Source organism: Sinohyriopsis cumingii, chromosome 6 (genome assembly GCF_028554795.1).
Source record: "Sinohyriopsis cumingii isolate HCF-2022 chromosome 6, ASM2855479v2, whole genome shotgun sequence".
NCBI lineage: Eukaryota > Metazoa > Mollusca > Bivalvia > Unionida > Unionidae > Sinohyriopsis > Sinohyriopsis cumingii.
Genome location: NC_142966.1, coordinates 64,883,582 through 64,892,319, shown reverse-complemented (window position 1 = coordinate 64,892,319; position 8,738 = coordinate 64,883,582). Strand labels below are relative to the sequence as shown.

At 31.8% G+C, this 8,738-nt stretch overlaps 1 long non-coding RNA gene across 1 annotated transcript; it reads right to left on the bottom strand.

Annotated features, from left to right (window-relative positions):
* Nucleotides 1-375: 375 nt before the first annotated feature.
* Nucleotides 376-8,477, bottom strand: LOC149797100 (uncharacterized). Its single transcript, XR_016421495.1, has 4 exons — nt 8,317-8,477; nt 6,647-6,914; nt 5,830-5,868; nt 376-501 (listed from the first exon to the last, which is right to left on the bottom strand). It is a non-coding gene; the product is annotated as an uncharacterized LOC149797100 (long non-coding RNA).
* Nucleotides 8,478-8,738: the final 261 nt, after the last annotated feature.

The window sequence follows — 8,738 nt, the reverse complement described above, 5'->3', positions numbered from 1 at the left end:
AAGAGATATTATCTAATTAGTTTCTTATGCCTCAACAAACACACGTTCATTGTCATTGAGGGTGCAATAAGAAAAAACCATTTCGCGATAAACATAACAAATAAACAGAAGTTAAATGTGACGAAAAATAAAACTTCGATGTAACTGTATTCCAATTCAAATAAAATACTCATTTTCGCCTCAGTCATAGTTGCAAGTTGAACGCTAAAACTGTTATAATCTTAGTTTTGTGGTATGGATTCATATTATTCTGCCAGCTGGTGATCTATCATTGCGTTTACTACGTATATCAAACTTAAATAGATTTCTTTAGGTTATACTGATTTCGTTGACATATTCCTCTAAAGGTAGTTATTTCCAAATTACCAGAAACGTTTTACATACCAAACCTGTATCTATCTAGAAAACCAGAGGTTGCAGAATTCACCTGTATCCATCGGTCTGTTGAGCTTACATTCTGGTAGCCACATACGTCAATTGTTTCAAAACTGCATGCAATATCTAGAAATGAGATAAGATAGTATGCAAAATTATGCTTTCCAAAACACTGAGAGCTAAAACTGCGTTCTCTCGAGTAAACTTGTGATTTGAAATAAAGCTTAGCACAACTCTTATGTCTCTTTGTAAAGAATAATGACACGTATTTTCTACAACATCGTGGACGTCATACAAAAGAGGAAAGATGTAAGACCTGAAAAGATAGAGCTGATAGTTATTTTTTAAATAAGCAAAGGTGTTTTCAAAGATTGTATGCTTGACTACAAAATTCCAAGATTTAGACATCCAGCAAAGATAGTAAGGTATTTTATATACGACAATATGGTTTTAAAATAAATAATAGAAAAAAGTGAGAACCAACAATTTTTGTAAAATTCAACAAATAATTTATTTCCTAAAATTGCAAAGTGATACTTTAAAAATAACTTACGGTATTGTGAATTCAATCCCAAAATATTACTAGAATTTCTAATACAAGTCCTAATTATTAAACTTTTGAACAAACTTTACTGATATTGCAAACAATAATCCAACGCTGGAAGTATTGATGTGCATGATGTGGTCTGTGTTGTTACGTTGTGCCCACGGTCTGTTATTGAATCACAATAATATAATCCAAAAATATGTCTTCATTTGAATGTCACTATAAAATCCAGGTCTTTATTTCAAAGAATGGTATTTTGAGCACTTTGTATTTCCAGAGACGAATGAATAATTCCAACCCAAATGAAATACTGAAGACAACAATTGAACTGCTTTCATACTCTTCTACCTGACTATGGTCACAATTAGCGGTTTCTAAAACAAAACTACCTAATCGAAAAAATTCATTCTAGAAGGTTCCACATGGTTACTAAATAAAATCTTAGTTAAAATTAGAAGGTCTATTGCATCAATTGTAATGTAAATATGGTATACAAAAGGTAGAACTGGCAATTGGTGGAGAATTCCCAATTTTCCTTTCTCAAATTGAACATATTCTTTATAAAACAAAAATCAATTATTCAGGTCAAGAAGAAGATTAACTAGATTTTGGACAAGTTCGAATCCAAAATATAATTATTCATAGCATACATCGAATTAAAAAGAACTTCTAAAATCTAAATCAAATATATATCAAATATATGCATATGCAAAGAATACCATGCATTAATCTCATGTTGGCAAATCAAAGCATACAAATTATCACAGATAAGGCTGCTCAAAATAAATATTTGTTTCCGAACAGCTACAAGCGGCTACCAAGAAGAATTAAACAATGGTTCAAGATAGCCAAGTTGGCCTTCCGTGCATGCAAGGAAAATATGAACTCGGAAGCTTCTGAATTTGATTCTGTACAAAACATGATACTAAATTCACATTCAGTTCTATAGAAGATTCAGGTACAATAAATATTACTGAGATTCTAGTAATTTATCTTATCATTGCTAACACCTTTGGTCTAAAGCATTTGTGAAGGGCTTTATTCAATTAACTTCGCCCTGATCAAGAAATAATATTGTTTGATATTTGATTGCCTATGATGCTCGTGTATTGGCATGTACTATTTTAAGCATAAATAGACCATTGAGATAAACAAAGTCACTCTATATTTACTTAATTACGCCACAAGATATACGCAAGCATTAACATTAACAACTATATGTGACCACTGAGAATATTAAATCTAAATTTCCATCCTGCTAAATGGAAAAAATCCAGATTTCAGACTTTTCTAGACACTCTAAAACCATGTATCAATTTTGGAACAGAATGTGGACTTTATCCATGCGTGTTATTACACGATTCCTCCTTAAATAACTCTGTACAGCATATAGAACTAACATACTACACAACACAAAATAACCTGATTGAAAAGGACTTTTAAGAGCTTTCAAAAAGAAAATAATCTCAGCTTAAAGAACTTCAAAATAATCAAGAAATAGTTTTCTTAGTAAAACCATCTCTAAGTAAATGCAGAAACCTACTTTATAAACACTAGAATGTACCTAGTGTTATGCATGTAAGCAAAGCAAAAGTCAAATCAACAACCTCTCATCCCATTTGTCCTAAAGAATGAAAATATGTTAAAGACAAAATTAGCAAATTCTGCAAACTGTCCACATAAATATTATCACCGCTATAACAGAATGATTTCAACTGACTGTCTATATATTCCCAGACACAAAGGAACAAGAGATGAATCATACCTAAGCATTGAAAATATAATTATGAAAATTTGTGTGGGTTAAATGTGTTTAATTATATCATTAATACTCCTCGGAGGTGGAAGTAGAAACATCTTTGTCTTATAAATATGTTCAAAGATATTGCTAAAGATTGACAGTTATACGTTGAATTAAATTAATTGTTCCTGTCCCACAGAGTCATTAAGTAAGCAATGAAGTGCTGTGTGACTGTAGCGACTTTGGCATAACCAGTCGTCAAGATTCAGAAATATTAACCTACCAGTTTCAGAAACATTCACATCTACAACCAAAAGGGAAGAGTGAACCAAAACAATTATTATGTGAATATGAACACATGAATATGTCTCCTGATGATCCAACACAATCATTTACAACATGACGCTGAGATTGTAGATTATACACCTGTGAAACGGCACTCTTTAAGGAATAATACTTTCAAGCAGGAATGTTTAAAAATAGGGATGCAGTATATACTGGAGAAAGAATTTATGGAACCAAGTAGGGGTTCACCATGTATTCTTCTACCTAAATCAGATAACGTGCGTAAAAAGCAAAACTGTCAACAAAACGAATTTATTTTCAATGTCAGGAATAGAGGATTGCATGGACACAATTGGAACTTCAAAATATGTCAGTTTGATCTTTAAAAAGGATTCTGGCAAAATCCAATCACGGAAAGAGTGAACTTTAGTGATATAAAGTGATACTCTTTGGTATGAAAAATTCTCCATCTACACTCCAGCGTTTAGTGAACACGATAACATCTGGGCTACATATTGGACGACAATTCATCGTCTACAACGACACCTGGAAAGATCACTTAGAAACTATTCTTAAATTCTTTGATCAACTCAGTGATTCAAATCTGACAATAAACTGAAGTAAATGCGAGATTTTCCGTACTTATGTCACATTTTCAGAACATATTGTCTTAAATGATGAAGTCAAACCTGAAGAGATTAAAGCCAAAGCTACCTCTGAATTCTAAGCCCGACCGATTTGTTGAATAAGAATTAGAAGTTTCATACATTCTCACTTGTGTGAAACTACTCTATTGAGTTATGTATCTTTTGTTTAATTAAGATGAGTATCATTCATAGGATATCCCTCCGTATAATTTAAATAATATGATATGTACATGTAACTAATATGTAAAAGAGTGTTTTTAATAAATCTTTCTCTTTCAATATGAAGAGACGTGTCATGTATGTTTAATTTATATTGTGTAATTTACCTTTGTCCGTGTTTGATGAGAAAGTTTTCGCCTAACTAATCATTGTTATGTTTTGTTAAATAACTATAGCAAACTTTAGGGTTATGGCTAAACCTTTAATAGGAACTTAGAATGTTCTGGAAGAGAACGTGTTGAAAATTTGATGGAATGTTCCATTAGTTGCTGTGAAGATCTATTGCTTTGTAGGTCAAAAGAGGTTTGTATATATAAAGGATTCATAAATATATTTTTCATTTATGTTCCACTCAGTCTGTGGAAACATTTTCAGTTATGTTCAGATATAATTGAAAGAAAACATTCGTTTGAACTATTCATTAGAGTTATAAAGTGATTTTTGATTTTTGGACTAAATAACAACTTTGGAATGATTAAGGACTGTATCGTTATGGTTCAACAATGCATTCAAGACTTAGTAAAACATCACATTCAAGCTTATTGAAATATTAAAACATTCAAGACTACTGACACATCGATACATCAAAGACTAATGGTACATCAGCACACTGAAGACTATTTGAATTAATTCTAGACATTCTATACTTTTTTATTATGATTGGATCCTTAGGATTATTTGGGATTGAATAAAATACTTTAATTGTTTCTTAAATTTTCAGTTTGTTAATTGGAGAAATATTTTTTTGTTAATTCTACTAAAATTGGTGGTTTCACTTTCTTCCTGATACATAGTTTAAGACCTAGAGTATATATAGTTACAACTCTAGGCCTTAAACTATAGTTACAACTCTATATACCTATACACGCGCACACACTCACGGAGCTAGAGAAGTTTTCAAGAATGCGTGGTTGCTCACTGGGTTACTAAGCTGCAAACTCTGGCTTCCAGTAAAATCGTGTTGTTTTCCACGTCAGATATTCACTAACTCAGTTCCACTAAAAGTAATGAACCAATAATAAATCGATGCCTAATCAAATTAACTTCATTCTAATATAAATGATGCCAACCATATAGGATTTAATCACCATCCGACTGTTAATATTTATGTCTCCTCGGTTATTGCCCTATATGCTCTTGGAAGAAAAGGAGCTCTTCAATATATGTTAAAGAAACAATTAAAAAGCAATGAAACAGATATCGTGATGCATGTCTATACTTTTTGATTTGCCCTGGACAATTTTGCAAGTGTTTTTTGATAAATCTTACTCGGTATTAGGCACAAAGTCATTCTTATTTACCAATTTAGGACTTATGTTAGTTTCAGAGTTTTAGAAGCGTTGTTACTGACAATAGCTGGTACTAAAAAAATATTTTTGATCCTCTATAAGACAAGTTTTGTTTTTTTATTCACTAAAATATCATTTTGATTTAGTTCATTGTTGACTTAGTTTCCTCTTATGCTTTATATTATTGTGTTATGAACATTACATAACTGATATATATATGATTGCAATTATATAGCGGTCATGCATTATACAAAGAAATGCTAGTCATGTGACGACAGGAAGATGGATTATGTCTCATGATCGACTCTACCAGCTAAGTATCAAATCTTTATTAAAAAGATCAGCTGGTACAAATAAAAATTATGAGACTGTAGGCTTCCCTATAGAGACGTTGTTTTCATTATATTATTTAAGTCATTACAAGCCATTGCCAAATAAATCTAGTTGCCACATTGATCTGTGGCTGTCATACACTTGCGTGACAGAAGCCTAAATTTAGTTGTCTTGGAGTGCCGGACAAGATATTGTTATGCAACTTATTTGTGGACATGTGCTTCTCTTTGGGATGAATATCTTCGTTATAATTCCCATGAAAACGAACAAACTCCATCTTAAGAACACTAACAATATATTAAGTTTAGCAGGACTATTTGTGTATGTGAGGGTCGATTTGATAAACGTCATGACTATTTTACTGTCCATATAATATATTTTAATCAAACCTACTCTTGAAGGCTTCTGTCCTCGGATCTTCTTTCGATGGCGCTGAAAAAATGTGAAACTAATTTATAGATTTTATTTCTGAATGTGTTATATTTCGTGTTTACTGTTCTGTAATATTCAACATAGCAGTAGACAGGATTTGTACTCGTCTTGTGGTTCATATTCCCATAACCTTTCCAAATTTACTTTTGTTTTACCACTACTTAATTTATCTAAATATTTTATTTTTGTCAGTTTCATGCTACTATTCCACTATAATTCAAGAAACATCATTGCATTTATAGACAGATGCATAACTTAAATAAGATTAAATAAATCAACAACACTGCCTGCATCAGGGTAAGTGGTTTCTTAAACTTCTTCTACGTGTCTCTTAAACATGAAGACCTATATCATTACACTTTGAAGCAGATAACGTGTTTGGTATTTAAATCAAATAAAAAATCAACATATTGTACTCTGCTGAGTAAATATTATTAAAAAATGCGTAGGTAAAAAGCAAAGCCAATTAATAAAGCTAAGTGAAAATGACATCAATTGTAGTAAATGGCATTAGATGACCTTTAAGAACTAACAGGCAAATAACTCGGAACATAAACATACTTCTCAGCCGCTGAAGATTCATATGAATGTGTCTTATATTTTAAATTGAATATATGCTTTTTTTAAAAAAAAAAACAAAAACAAACAAACAGGCACATTGGCAGGGAAAATGTTAAAATTTATTTTTAAAAACACAGAAAAATGTTTCGAAAATTTCAACATCATTTGATATAATTTGCATTGGTAACATCTAAAATCCGTACGATGCTTGCTATACCTTTGGTGACAAAATACACCACGGCTGCGATGATACCGCCTAAAAGAACTATCACAACAAAAAAAGCTGTTATTTTTCTGTTGCATTTTCTCTACTTTTTGTCACGGTGGGTTAGCACTTCTGTACTGTTCACATGTGACGCCGGAGGTCGTATTCCAAACTTTCCCTCAATGGCAGCAGAATAAGCTTGGTTTTCCCACGCTTGGAGATGTCTCCGCTGAGGTAAGCCTCGAAGTTCATGAACTTTGAAATGACCATCATTTGCACCCTTCAAAGTAATTAACAGCATATATATATATATATATATATATATATATATATATATATATATATATATATATATATATATATATATATATATATATATATATATATATATATTTATATATATATATATATATATATATATATATATATTTGCTACTAAGGATGATCAGAGTGGCTGTTAGAGAGGATGTATGGTGGTAACGTTGGGTCTTGGACTGTAATTTGACGCGTTAGTTATCATCACATAACACCCTCTTTCCTAATCCGTTTGTCTCTATTGCAGATGACCACTAGAGTAACTTGCTGGAGGTCAAACCAGCATTACATTCATTCAGAACAAGTTACATTTTACGACAGTGTTTTGGTTAAAGAACGAACAAATGCATCGGTTCATGAGAAGTAATCAATTAACAATTTTCATTTCCGCCGTCGTAGCAGTTACCTTGAAGATATGGTAAGTTATTTTAAATTAAGAAAAACTATTGTTTGCAAGAATGATCAGTTAATTAGCTTTCATTTAGTTGGAAAGAGGGAGAGGGTGGAATGCTGTTTTGGGAATTTGTTCTGGGGGATTTTAATACATTTAATTAATATGTTTGCAAGTCAGTGCTATTTCTATTTCTTTCCATCTTGGATTTGTCTAATATCAGCAAGAGAAACTTCATTAAACACCCTATTACTAGCACCATTTTGAAACTATTACTCCCTTTCTTACAGAATAGAAAATATATCATATAAACTACTATAAATGTCACTGATTGTAATAATCTTAAAAATATTCTATCATTGCATCAACAAATTAAAGCTCGTTTAGATTATACTTTATAAGCAATGCTCTTCACATATAACTCAGGAAGTTTTAAAAATTCTACGTGATTGCAATTAATACTCTTTTTGTCCTTAATTCCCCATTACATTCCTGTATTGAGTTAACACGAACCAAATGTGATTTTCTTTCCTCATTGTTTGCTCTTAGTTCTGAACACCACAGAGAAGCTCAATCCTACGTCTCAATCAGTGTCTTCATCAACGAGAATGCTTGTAGAATCATTTTCATACTGAATTATTATATATTCAGACCTATTGTAATCTGTTCTATTTGTATCAGAATTATCTCCATGACATACATTTCTAAGATCAAACTCGGATATTAATCACGTGAGATATTGTTACCTTTTGTGCGTATATAACAGTGTCAATAATATGTAATTATGACGTTCTTTCCAATAACCACATGCCATTATTGGATATGTTTGAAAGTTAGCTCTGTGTGACCAGATATTCCTAACCAAATTAATATGCTCTTGATCCACAGTATTGATAAAGTTGAGACGGAATGGTTATTTTTCTTCTAAAACCAGTTTGATTCGACAGCACAAATACTATTTGATTGGGTGTCTTACCTTCTTGTAGTTCGTTTCCTGACCCAAGTAATCCATTTGAAGACGAGGATGGGTGCAAATTTATGTCCAAATTAAGAACGAAACATAACTACCAATCCAGGTATTACAGGAGATAATGTAACGAACCAATCAAACATTAGACTTCCCGGTTGCACAGTGCCTTTGATTAATGTATCATCTCTCTGTGGGGTGATAAAAAAATTTCAAGTATAAAACGATTTCATATCGAAAACAATTTCTACTCAAGTGACTAAAGCTCAATGCGGAACATAGGGTGGAAAGCTGATGTCTTGCGTGTATGTCAATACAGAACATGTAATCGCCGGCTCCATATGTGTACTTCTAGCGTTGTTCCAATTAATGTTCTTCTTTGTTTTACCTCTCATATAACGTGTAATAACAATTTAGTATTCATTAATCTA